Source organism: Grammomys surdaster, unplaced genomic scaffold (genome assembly GCF_004785775.1).
Source record: "Grammomys surdaster isolate TR1022 unplaced genomic scaffold, NIH_TR_1.0 213, whole genome shotgun sequence".
Taxonomy (NCBI): Eukaryota; Metazoa; Chordata; class Mammalia; order Rodentia; family Muridae; genus Grammomys; species Grammomys surdaster.
The window spans coordinates 2,881,779-2,891,060 of record NW_021604658.1 but is presented as its reverse complement, the minus strand read 5'-3'; the positions used below and the strand labels follow the sequence as shown (position 1 = coordinate 2,891,060).

Here is a 9,282-nt window from a genome sequence, read left to right as displayed (position 1 = left end):
TCTCTCTCTCTCTCTCTCTCTCTCTCTCTCTCTCTCTCTCTCTCTCTGTGTTGCTAGAGGTCAAATCCAGGTGTCTTCTTCTATTGCTCCTAATTACAAAAATTAAGATTCTCCATTTCTCCATCTGTCTATTTGTTTGTTGGGTGGGAGTACACATACATTGTGTCAAACATATTGGGGGTTCTCTATTTCTATTGTGGATTTCCAAGACTGAACACAGAAAGATGGCATCAGAGCTCCTGGAATTGGAGTTACAGATAGTTGTTAGCTGTCATATACGTTTTGGGAATTGAACCTGAGTCCTCTAAAAGAGCCACCAGTGCTGTTAACCACTGAGCTATCTCTCTAGCTTTATTTCTATTTTTAAGTACTTTCTGTTTTTACTATTTATATTTTTTTGTTAACCCAGGCTAGCTTGAACTTACGTAGCCCAGCCCTGTCCCTAACTCATGCTCCTGTTGTCTTGAAGAGCTTGAGTTAAATATAGCTCTTCTCTGTGTATATATCCTGGGTTATTTTGTTTTTAAACTCTTAGTACAGTACTTAACTTTCCCATTTGGTAAATGTGGATACAAGTGTCTGTCTCATGAGGCAGGGCCAGGATTAAGTCATCACAGAGATGTTGTATAGCTTAGAGCTTAAGCCGTACATAGTAGAAGAAATAGTAGCAACAATGTACAGACTGAATAACTATGATCTGACATTGTTGGATCAGAATTTTAAAGATTTTTATTTATTTTTCAAATTTTAAATGTTTCTTTTTTAAATTTATTTTTATTTTACATACATTGCTGTTTTGCTTACATGTATGTCTGTGAGGGTGTGATCTTGGAGTTATGGACAGACATAAGCTGCCATATGAGTGCTAGGAACAGAATCCTGGTCCTCTGGAAGAGCAGTCAGTGCTCTTATCCGCTGAGCCATCTCTCCAGCCTCCAGTGTTTCTTAATATGTATAGACTGGATATTCCTTTTCTATCTGAGATGCTGGGTACTGAAGATGCTTCCCAGTTTTCAGTTTTCCTCATTTTGGAATATTCACATAGACTTTGTGTGATAAGATGTCTTAGTAATGAGACTCAAGTCTATAATCATGAAAATTGTTGCCAGGCGGTGGTGCCGCACGCCTTCAATCCCAGCACTTGGGAGGCAGAGGCAGGCGGATTTCTGAGTTCGAAGCCAGTCTGGTCTACAGAGTGAGTTCCAGGACAGCCAGGGCTACCCAGAGAAACCCTGTCTCGAAAAAACCAAAAAAATTAAAAAAAAAAAAAAGAAAAAAAGAAAAAAAAAAGAAAAAGAAAATTGTTTCATAAACATAGTATACAGACATAAACCCAGGGTAATTGTCTATATTTTCAGTTGTTTTTGTTTTGATAGAGACATACTACATGGGTCAGGTTTACCACTTTTGGTGCTGTATTGATGCTCATAAAAATGCTAAGAACATATGCTAATGTACTAAGATTTGTTCTAATACTGTTTCAAGTTTGTAATAAAAAGCATGAATACATAAAATAGTTTTATGTATTTTCTGAATGGCTAGGAAAAATGGGCATACCTTTTTAATTTATTTATTTTTATGTGTATGAATGCCTTGTCTATGTTTATCTATGCACTACATGTATGCCTAGTGTACATAGAGGATATAAGAGGACATCCGATTTTCTGAAACTATAGTTACAGATGGTACCATGTGGATGCTGGGAACCCTCTTGGAAGAGCGGCCAGTGCTCTTAAGTGCTGAGTCATCTCTCCAGCCCAGTGCCACAGATTCTTGAGTTAAAAATAATCTATATATATATTTTTTTTATTCTTAACAGAGAATAAGTAATTACAATGGAAACAATCATTATAAAATAGTCATAGTGAATGTGTGTTTTCTTATTTGTACTTTAGAAAAATTTTAATGTTGCTAAATACCTCCTGATATTTGTCACAAAGTAGTACATATAATTTTTCAGAGAATTAAGATTAATAATCCCCATGGATATAAAAGACTACTACTACTAATGGTAATGGTATTAGAAATAGAAATAGATGATTTTTTTATAGAATTGAAATTCTGAGTAATGACTGTTTTTCCTCTTAAAAAGGACGTTACTTTATTATTGTATTATATTTTAGTATTTGCAAATACAAATATGAAAATATTTTTATACACTTTTGAATAAGTGATTTATACAGATTTAGAATAAAAATATATTTTATGCATATTTATTTTATATTTTAATATTTACTATATAGCAAGTCTTTAAATTTTTTGCTTTACTTTATGTGTACCAGTGTTTTGCCTGCATGCATATCTTTATACCGTGTGTGTTCTGGTGTCTGCAGAGTTTAGAAGGTGCATCAGATCCTTTGGAACTTGAGCCACAGAAAGTTGTCAGCTACCATGTGGGTGCTAGGAACCTAACCTTGGTCCTCTGCAAGAGCAGTAAGTGCTCTCAACTACTGGGCCATCGCTTCAACCCTGTATAATAGTTTTTGAAGTTAATTTATCATTAGATCTTTTTATATAAAGTAGAAAAGTAAAGTCCTATTTTGGAACGTATTAAAAGATTATATGCCTCATATTTCATCTGTCATATTTTAAATTGCCTATTATTATTGTATGCATGTATGTTGGACATGCACATGATATAGAACATGTCCGACATTAGGGGACAGGTTTATGGACTCAGTTCACTACTTCTATTTTTATATGGATTCTGGGGTCAATCTTAGGTTGTCAGGCTTGTTACTGCATGAGACTTTTAACTATTGAGCCATCTCGCCAGCCCCCATCTGTCTTTTTTTGTTGTTGTTTAATTTTTATTTATGTATATATGTATGCTGATTGTGTTCACTGGCCTCTAGATAGAAGACAGAAGAGAGCACAGAATATAGGCAAATCCAATGTGAATTCTGGAAACTGAACCCAGATCCCCTGTAAGAGCAGCAAACATGCATAGCCACTAAGCCATCTCTCCAGCTCTCATTTTACATAATTTAATTTATACCACCTAAATATTTTTATGTTCTTGAGATCAGTACTTTATCGTATATTCAGTGCTTTATATTCAGTATTGTATATTCAGCACTTTACTGTTTGGTTCGGTGCCAGATGTTCTATTAGTGAGCTGCAGCTTAGCCTCTAGCTTCTATGTAACCAAGGATGACCTTGAACTTTGATCCTTCCTGGGAAATGCTGGAATTACACACATGTCAGTAAGCCTAGTTTATGTGGTGCTGGGGTTAAGCCCAGGCCTTTGTTTATTGAACGGTACAGAAAAAGTGATATGGAAAAGCAATGAGGGATTCTTACAGAAATCTTCAACAGAGGTTCACAGGGAGACAGGAAGAAGAGAGAAAACAAAGAAAATAGAGTCAATAACTTGTCGTATTTAAATAATAGTTTGTCACCTACTCTGGTTCACTCAAAATTGTAGATTGACTTTTTCTTTTTTGTTGTTTTTGTTTTATTTATTTATTTCATGTATGTGAGTACACTTGCTGTCTTCAGACACACCAGAAGAGGGCATTGGATTCTTATTACAGATGGTTGTGAGCCACCATATGGTTGCTGGGAATTGAACTCAGGACTTCTGGAAGAGCAATCAGTGCTCTTAACCACTGAGCCACCTCTCCAGCCCATAGATTGACTTTTTCATAAAGCAAAGTAAACATAGATTTATTTTTAAAGATTTACTATTTGTTTATGTTTATGTATTTATGTGTTTCTGTATGTATCTGTACATTTGTGCTGGTACCTGTGGAATCCAGAAGAGGATATAAGATCCCCTAGGGTTGGAGTTACAAGAGATTGTGAGGTGCCCCACACAGGGGCGGGGAACTGAAGTCAGGTCCTTTGCAAGAGCAACAGGTGCTCAAAACCTCTGAGCCATCTCTCCAGCCCTAAGTGTAGATTTATTGAAGAAAGAACAGAGAGTGTTAGGGGGCTCCAAGTTCTTTTTCTGTTGTTGTTTATTTTGTGTATATGGATGTTTTGTCTTTATGTATATATGTACACCATGTGTGTGCAGTGCCCATGGGGGTGTGAAAAGAGTATCATCTGATCCCCTTAAATAGAGTTAGAGTCAGCTGAGAGCTGCTATGAGGATACTGAGAATCTAACTTGGATTCTCTGGAAAAGAACTATGTATGTTTTACTGCTAAGCCGTCTCTTCTCTGGAAAAGAACTATGTATGTTTTACTGCTAAGCTGTCTCTTCTGCCCCATTCTTTTCTTTTGAGTTGTCCTTTTGTTTTGTTTTGTTTGAGACAGGTTTCACACGTCTCAGGCAGCCTTCAGCTCCTTATGTAACTTAACAGTGACCTGGCACTTCAGCTTCCCTCCAGCCCGAGTGCTGGTATTACAGGGGTGTACCACCACACTTGGCTTTTAGATTCCTTTCTTATGATAATTTCTATATTAGCGATCTAATGAGGCTTCAGTCTTCACATGGCCAGAACGTTGACAAGAGAAACACTGTTTTGGGGATTATAATGTTAATTTAATACTGCTTTGTTCCAGCATTTATAATCATTTTCTTAGGAATTGATTTATATTTTTAAGTAAATCTTTATAATGAGTAAAATATTATTACAGACATGTTTTATACTGATTCCAGTGTTTTTATTTGTTGAACAAATGTTAGAATCAAATACATTAATAACAGTAATTCTATTTGAGTTAGTGGAGCAAACAGTAGTAACATTTTCATCCAGTGTAGGAAAGATGTAGGTCCAGCAGAGTGCGCTGTTGACCTTTGCCAAAAGCCAATGCCATGGAGCCCTTGGGCTCTCCCCACCCGTTTTGATTTTCCCTGTACCCTTGCCCCTCCCTTCTTCCCTATGTCCTATGTCTCTTTCTGCTTAAAGGTATTCTAGATCTTATGAGAAAAATGATCAGTTTTCTCAGAAACTGATTATAAGTCATTTTTAAATTTTAATTTTATTTAAAATGACTAGTTAGCTGTTTTATAACTGCATATGTATGTTGATGCTTATTTATATGATGATGTTTATTATGTGCTAGGACACTTCTCTAAGTTGTTTAGGAATGTTAATTCACCTAGAAAATACAAATTTATGTGAGTGAATTTTTATTGTTGATACTATGTTTATCTTTGTGCTTAGTTTCAAAATAAAACAGAAATATTTGATTTAGTTAATTTATCAGTCTCATGGGGGAAGGTATTGTTTCTCTTAGTCCTACAAGAGGAAATTGAGGTACAGTCTTAAATAACTGGTTCATCTCATAAGTCTGTTGAGTAAAGAAGCCAGATTAGAATGGTTAAATTCCTGCAGAGTTGAGATAAAAGACAGTTCATATTTGTTCTGTCTCAGGTCACACCCTGTGTGCAGAGCTCTGTATGTATTGCTTCAAGATAGTTTCTGTTTAGTTTCCCAGCATCCCGTGTGTTTTCTTTACAGTGGTTTTGAAAAGTCACTATCAGGGGCACGTTTAACTGCCCTGTTTGCCTTGTTGGCAGGTTGTTTTAAGAACAAGTACAATATCTGTTTTTCACATTATGCCCAGCTTCTAGCACAGAGCCTGTACTTTGTACTCACATGGTTGTTGAATAAATGAATGAAAAAAAAAGACCTAAGTTAAAAAAACAAACACATGATTCTCTATTTATTTGTAGCTTTTGTTGTTACCTGGTGATAAAAAGCTATGTCTGAACTTGAACTCATAGAGATCCACCTGCATCTGCCTCTTGAGTGCATGAGCCACCACTGCGTAGGCATTAAAATATCTTTAGCTAGGGTAGTTCAGGCCTATAATCTCACCGCTCAGGAGGCTGAAGCAGGAGGATTATGAATTGAAGGCCAACCCGGGGGCTCCATAGCTAGTTTGAAGCCAGTATGGTGAGACCCTATGTATAATAAAAAAGAAGACAGCAGACTGGAACCAACTGGTTTTAGTTGTCAGTCTGTGAGTTAGAGAGAGCTGATCACTACATGTGTGGCAGCTAGAGAATAACCGTTATTTTAAATCATTTTGTCTTATGTGTGTGGGTGCTTTGTCCACATCTATTCCTGTGTACTGCATGTGTGTGTGGTGCCCACAGAAGCCCAACTGTCTCTTTTAGTATTTATATGTGAGGGTAGGCTCTAACTATATGTTTTTTAAGTAGAAGTCTGGTTTTCCCAGGATCACTTAAAGAATAATCTCTCTTACTTTAATTTTTTTGCTATTTTAAGTGGTTAAATATATTTGGATTGGTTTCTGGACTCTCCCAATGTATATGTATATAGCAAAAACCGAAGAGTCCAGCATAGCTTCAAACCAAAACCAAGAGGCCCTGCTCTGGTTGTGTTCTTTGCTCATTTTCCCTCCTAAGCCAGTGATTTCCAAGCCTTTATCTTGTCTATTGTAATATTCATCTTTTTTTGGAATATGCTTATTCTGCTTTTCTCTTCAGTTATTAGTTTTATGTACTTTTCCTTTCCGTTTTCTCATTATTTCTCTCCTGAGCCTTCCAGTACTTGGTGTTTTGTTATTATAATTCTAATATCACTTATATTTGATTAGCATCCTGAAACCATGATTCTTTTTGTTATGGTTTGTTATTTTCCTAGTTCTTGAATACTCGTAATCATCCCCAAACTGTCTGTTAGAACTTAAAATCTGTTAATTTCTTCAAATAAATTATCAACAATGTTTGTTTTTTAGACTTTGAGTATTTACTGGAAATAATGAGAAATACTTTTTGAAATTGAACTTTGTTTGTTTGTTTGTTTAATTGAGACAAGGTCTGACTGGGCCTTGACCTCAAAATCACAGAGATCCTTCTGCCTCTGTCAAGTGCTGGGACTAGAGTACACCACCACACCCCACCTGAACTAATTTTTGTATTTAAAAATATTAGGAATGTGAATGTGAGTTCTGGTACCTAAGGAGGCCAGAAGAGAGTGTTGGATCCCCTGCAGCTGGGGTCACAGGCAGTTGGGAGCCCCGATGTGGGTGCTGGAAAGCAAACCTGGGTCCTTTGCAAGAGCAGTACATGTTCTTAACTGTTGAGTTATTTCTCCAGCCTCTGAATTTTTTATGTTTTTAATTTTGTTGTTATTGTTGTTGTTACATCTACTTATTTATGTTTGTGTATGTGCTGTGCTTGTCTTAGATATCTTTGTCCAGCGAGCCATCTTGCTGGCCCAGAATTTTGTATTTTTTTTTCCTTTTTTTTTTTTTAAATGTATGACTGCTCTGTCTACATGTACACCTGCTTTCCAGAAGAGGGCATCAGATCCCTTTGTAAATGGTTGTGAGCTACCATGTGGCTGCTGGGAATTGAACTTAGGACTTCTGGAAGAACAGCCAGTGTTCTTAACTGCTGAGCCATCTTCACCAGCCCAGAATTTTGTAATTTTAATGAATTCTTTTTCTGAATACAAAAGTAGTGTCTATTAAAGAAAATTTGGAAACTGTCAAAACATATGAAAAGGTTATCAACATTAATCCTTAATTCAGCTATTCCTTCTTTCAACCCCTGATGTTTTGCCTGCTCTCTGCTTTTGTGTGTGGACTTGTGTCCATTGACCATTGCTGTGTGACAAACTGAACATTTATGTAGCTTACTTTTGGGAACCAGATTTTGGCTGATCTCAGCTGTCCTAATGTTAGTTGACCTTCTGTGTTATGATCAGTGTGTAGGTCATAAAATCAGCCTCAGTTCAAGGAGCTCGTTGTTGGTTGACTAGGATGTTAGTATGGATAGCTGTCCTTGTCTAGATGGCTCCATCTACTACTTAGTGGCCATAGGTTTCAAGAGAAGCAAGAAAACAAACCACACAATGCAAGTGCTTTTTGAGTCTCTGTTGGGTTTTCTAATATCAGCAAATGCAAGTCATAAGAACAGGGTGGGGTTTATTGTTTTTGTGAGAAGAGTTAAGTAATACTGAGAAAGCACCAGGAATTTGTGGTTAATTTTGCATTTTAGTATATATAATATATATACCCTTTTCATGAAATTTACAGTTCATAGCTTTTTTAAAATTCAATTACATTATGGTCACAGTAAAGACCTAGTTCAGATTTTTTTTACAGGCTTATTTTACCACATGGATTTTGATATAATTTTTTTGTATGTGCCAGTCGCTGTGACATGATGACCTGTTGGGTAGTTATACTTGATAACCTGTTGCTGTAAAGATTCTTTTCTTTTCGTTCACTGGTTTGTGTGTATGTGTTTTGGAATAGTTTGGAATCTACTTAGACATTATCTGTTATACTTTGTTTTTCATCAACAGAGTTGGGGGCCAAACATAGTGCTATACTTAATACCAGCAGTTGAGAGTTCTAGGCCAACCTGGCACATAGTGAGACTCTGTCTTAAACAGAGCAATATAAAATAAAAAGAGTTGAGTAGGCTCTACAGCCCATAAAACCTAAAGTCTTCATTCTTTGCCCTCTAGAGAAAATGTTGCCAACTCTTATTCCAGTTTATTTCAGTCTTAGTTATTGAAACCAGAAGTTATTTCAGAGATCTGCCTGACTCTGCCCTTTGAATGCTTGGATTAAAAAGTGTGTGTTACCAGGTATGTTAAGGAAGATTTCTTTTTTAAGATTTAGTTTTTATCCTAATTTATTTGTATGTTTGTGTGAATGTGTGCCATGTGTAAGCATATGCATGTGGAGACCAGAAGAGGAAGTAAGATCCCTGGAGCTAGAGTTACAGGCAGTTGTGAACAAGGCAACATGGGTATCAGTGATCAAACTTGTGTCCTGTGGAAGAGCAGGAAGCAGTGTTAATGCTTGAGCCACCTCTCTAGCTCAAGATGCAAATTTTTGCATAAAACTTAGGGGAAGACCAGAGGCTAAGATCCAGGATAAGGAAGGAATTTCTTTTGATCAGCAAAGGCTGATCTTTGCTGGAGAATAAATGTACCTTGATTACAACATTAAGAAGGACTTTTTTGGGGTGCTATTTTGTGTTGAGACTTTATGGGCATATAACCATAGACCATAATGGTCATATAACCATAGATCTTATAAGAAGAATGAGCTTATGACAAAGATGCTTAAGTCAGCTGTCCTAAAATCCTATAACATACATGAAGATGACAATATCAGTCACCTTGGTTGAGTGTGCCCTTCTTTATGGCCAGTGACTTTGACAGACATATGGACAATCCTATCTGACTTACTGCTTCAGTGAACCAGAAGACAAGTGAATGTGTATGAGTTAATAAAGGCCATGAAAGACAAGGAAACAAAACAGGACCTCAGATAGATTCAGTGTTTGCAGGGCACTGTGTAGAAGGGAACTATGACACACCTCCTCCTATATCTCTTC

At 36.6% G+C, this 9,282-nt stretch overlaps 1 protein-coding gene across 1 annotated transcript in view; it reads left to right on the top strand.

Annotated features, from left to right (window-relative positions):
* The window catches only part of Brip1 (BRCA1 interacting protein C-terminal helicase 1), a 128,134-nt gene that overhangs the window by 14,223 nt on the left and 104,629 nt on the right, over window positions 1-9,282 (top strand).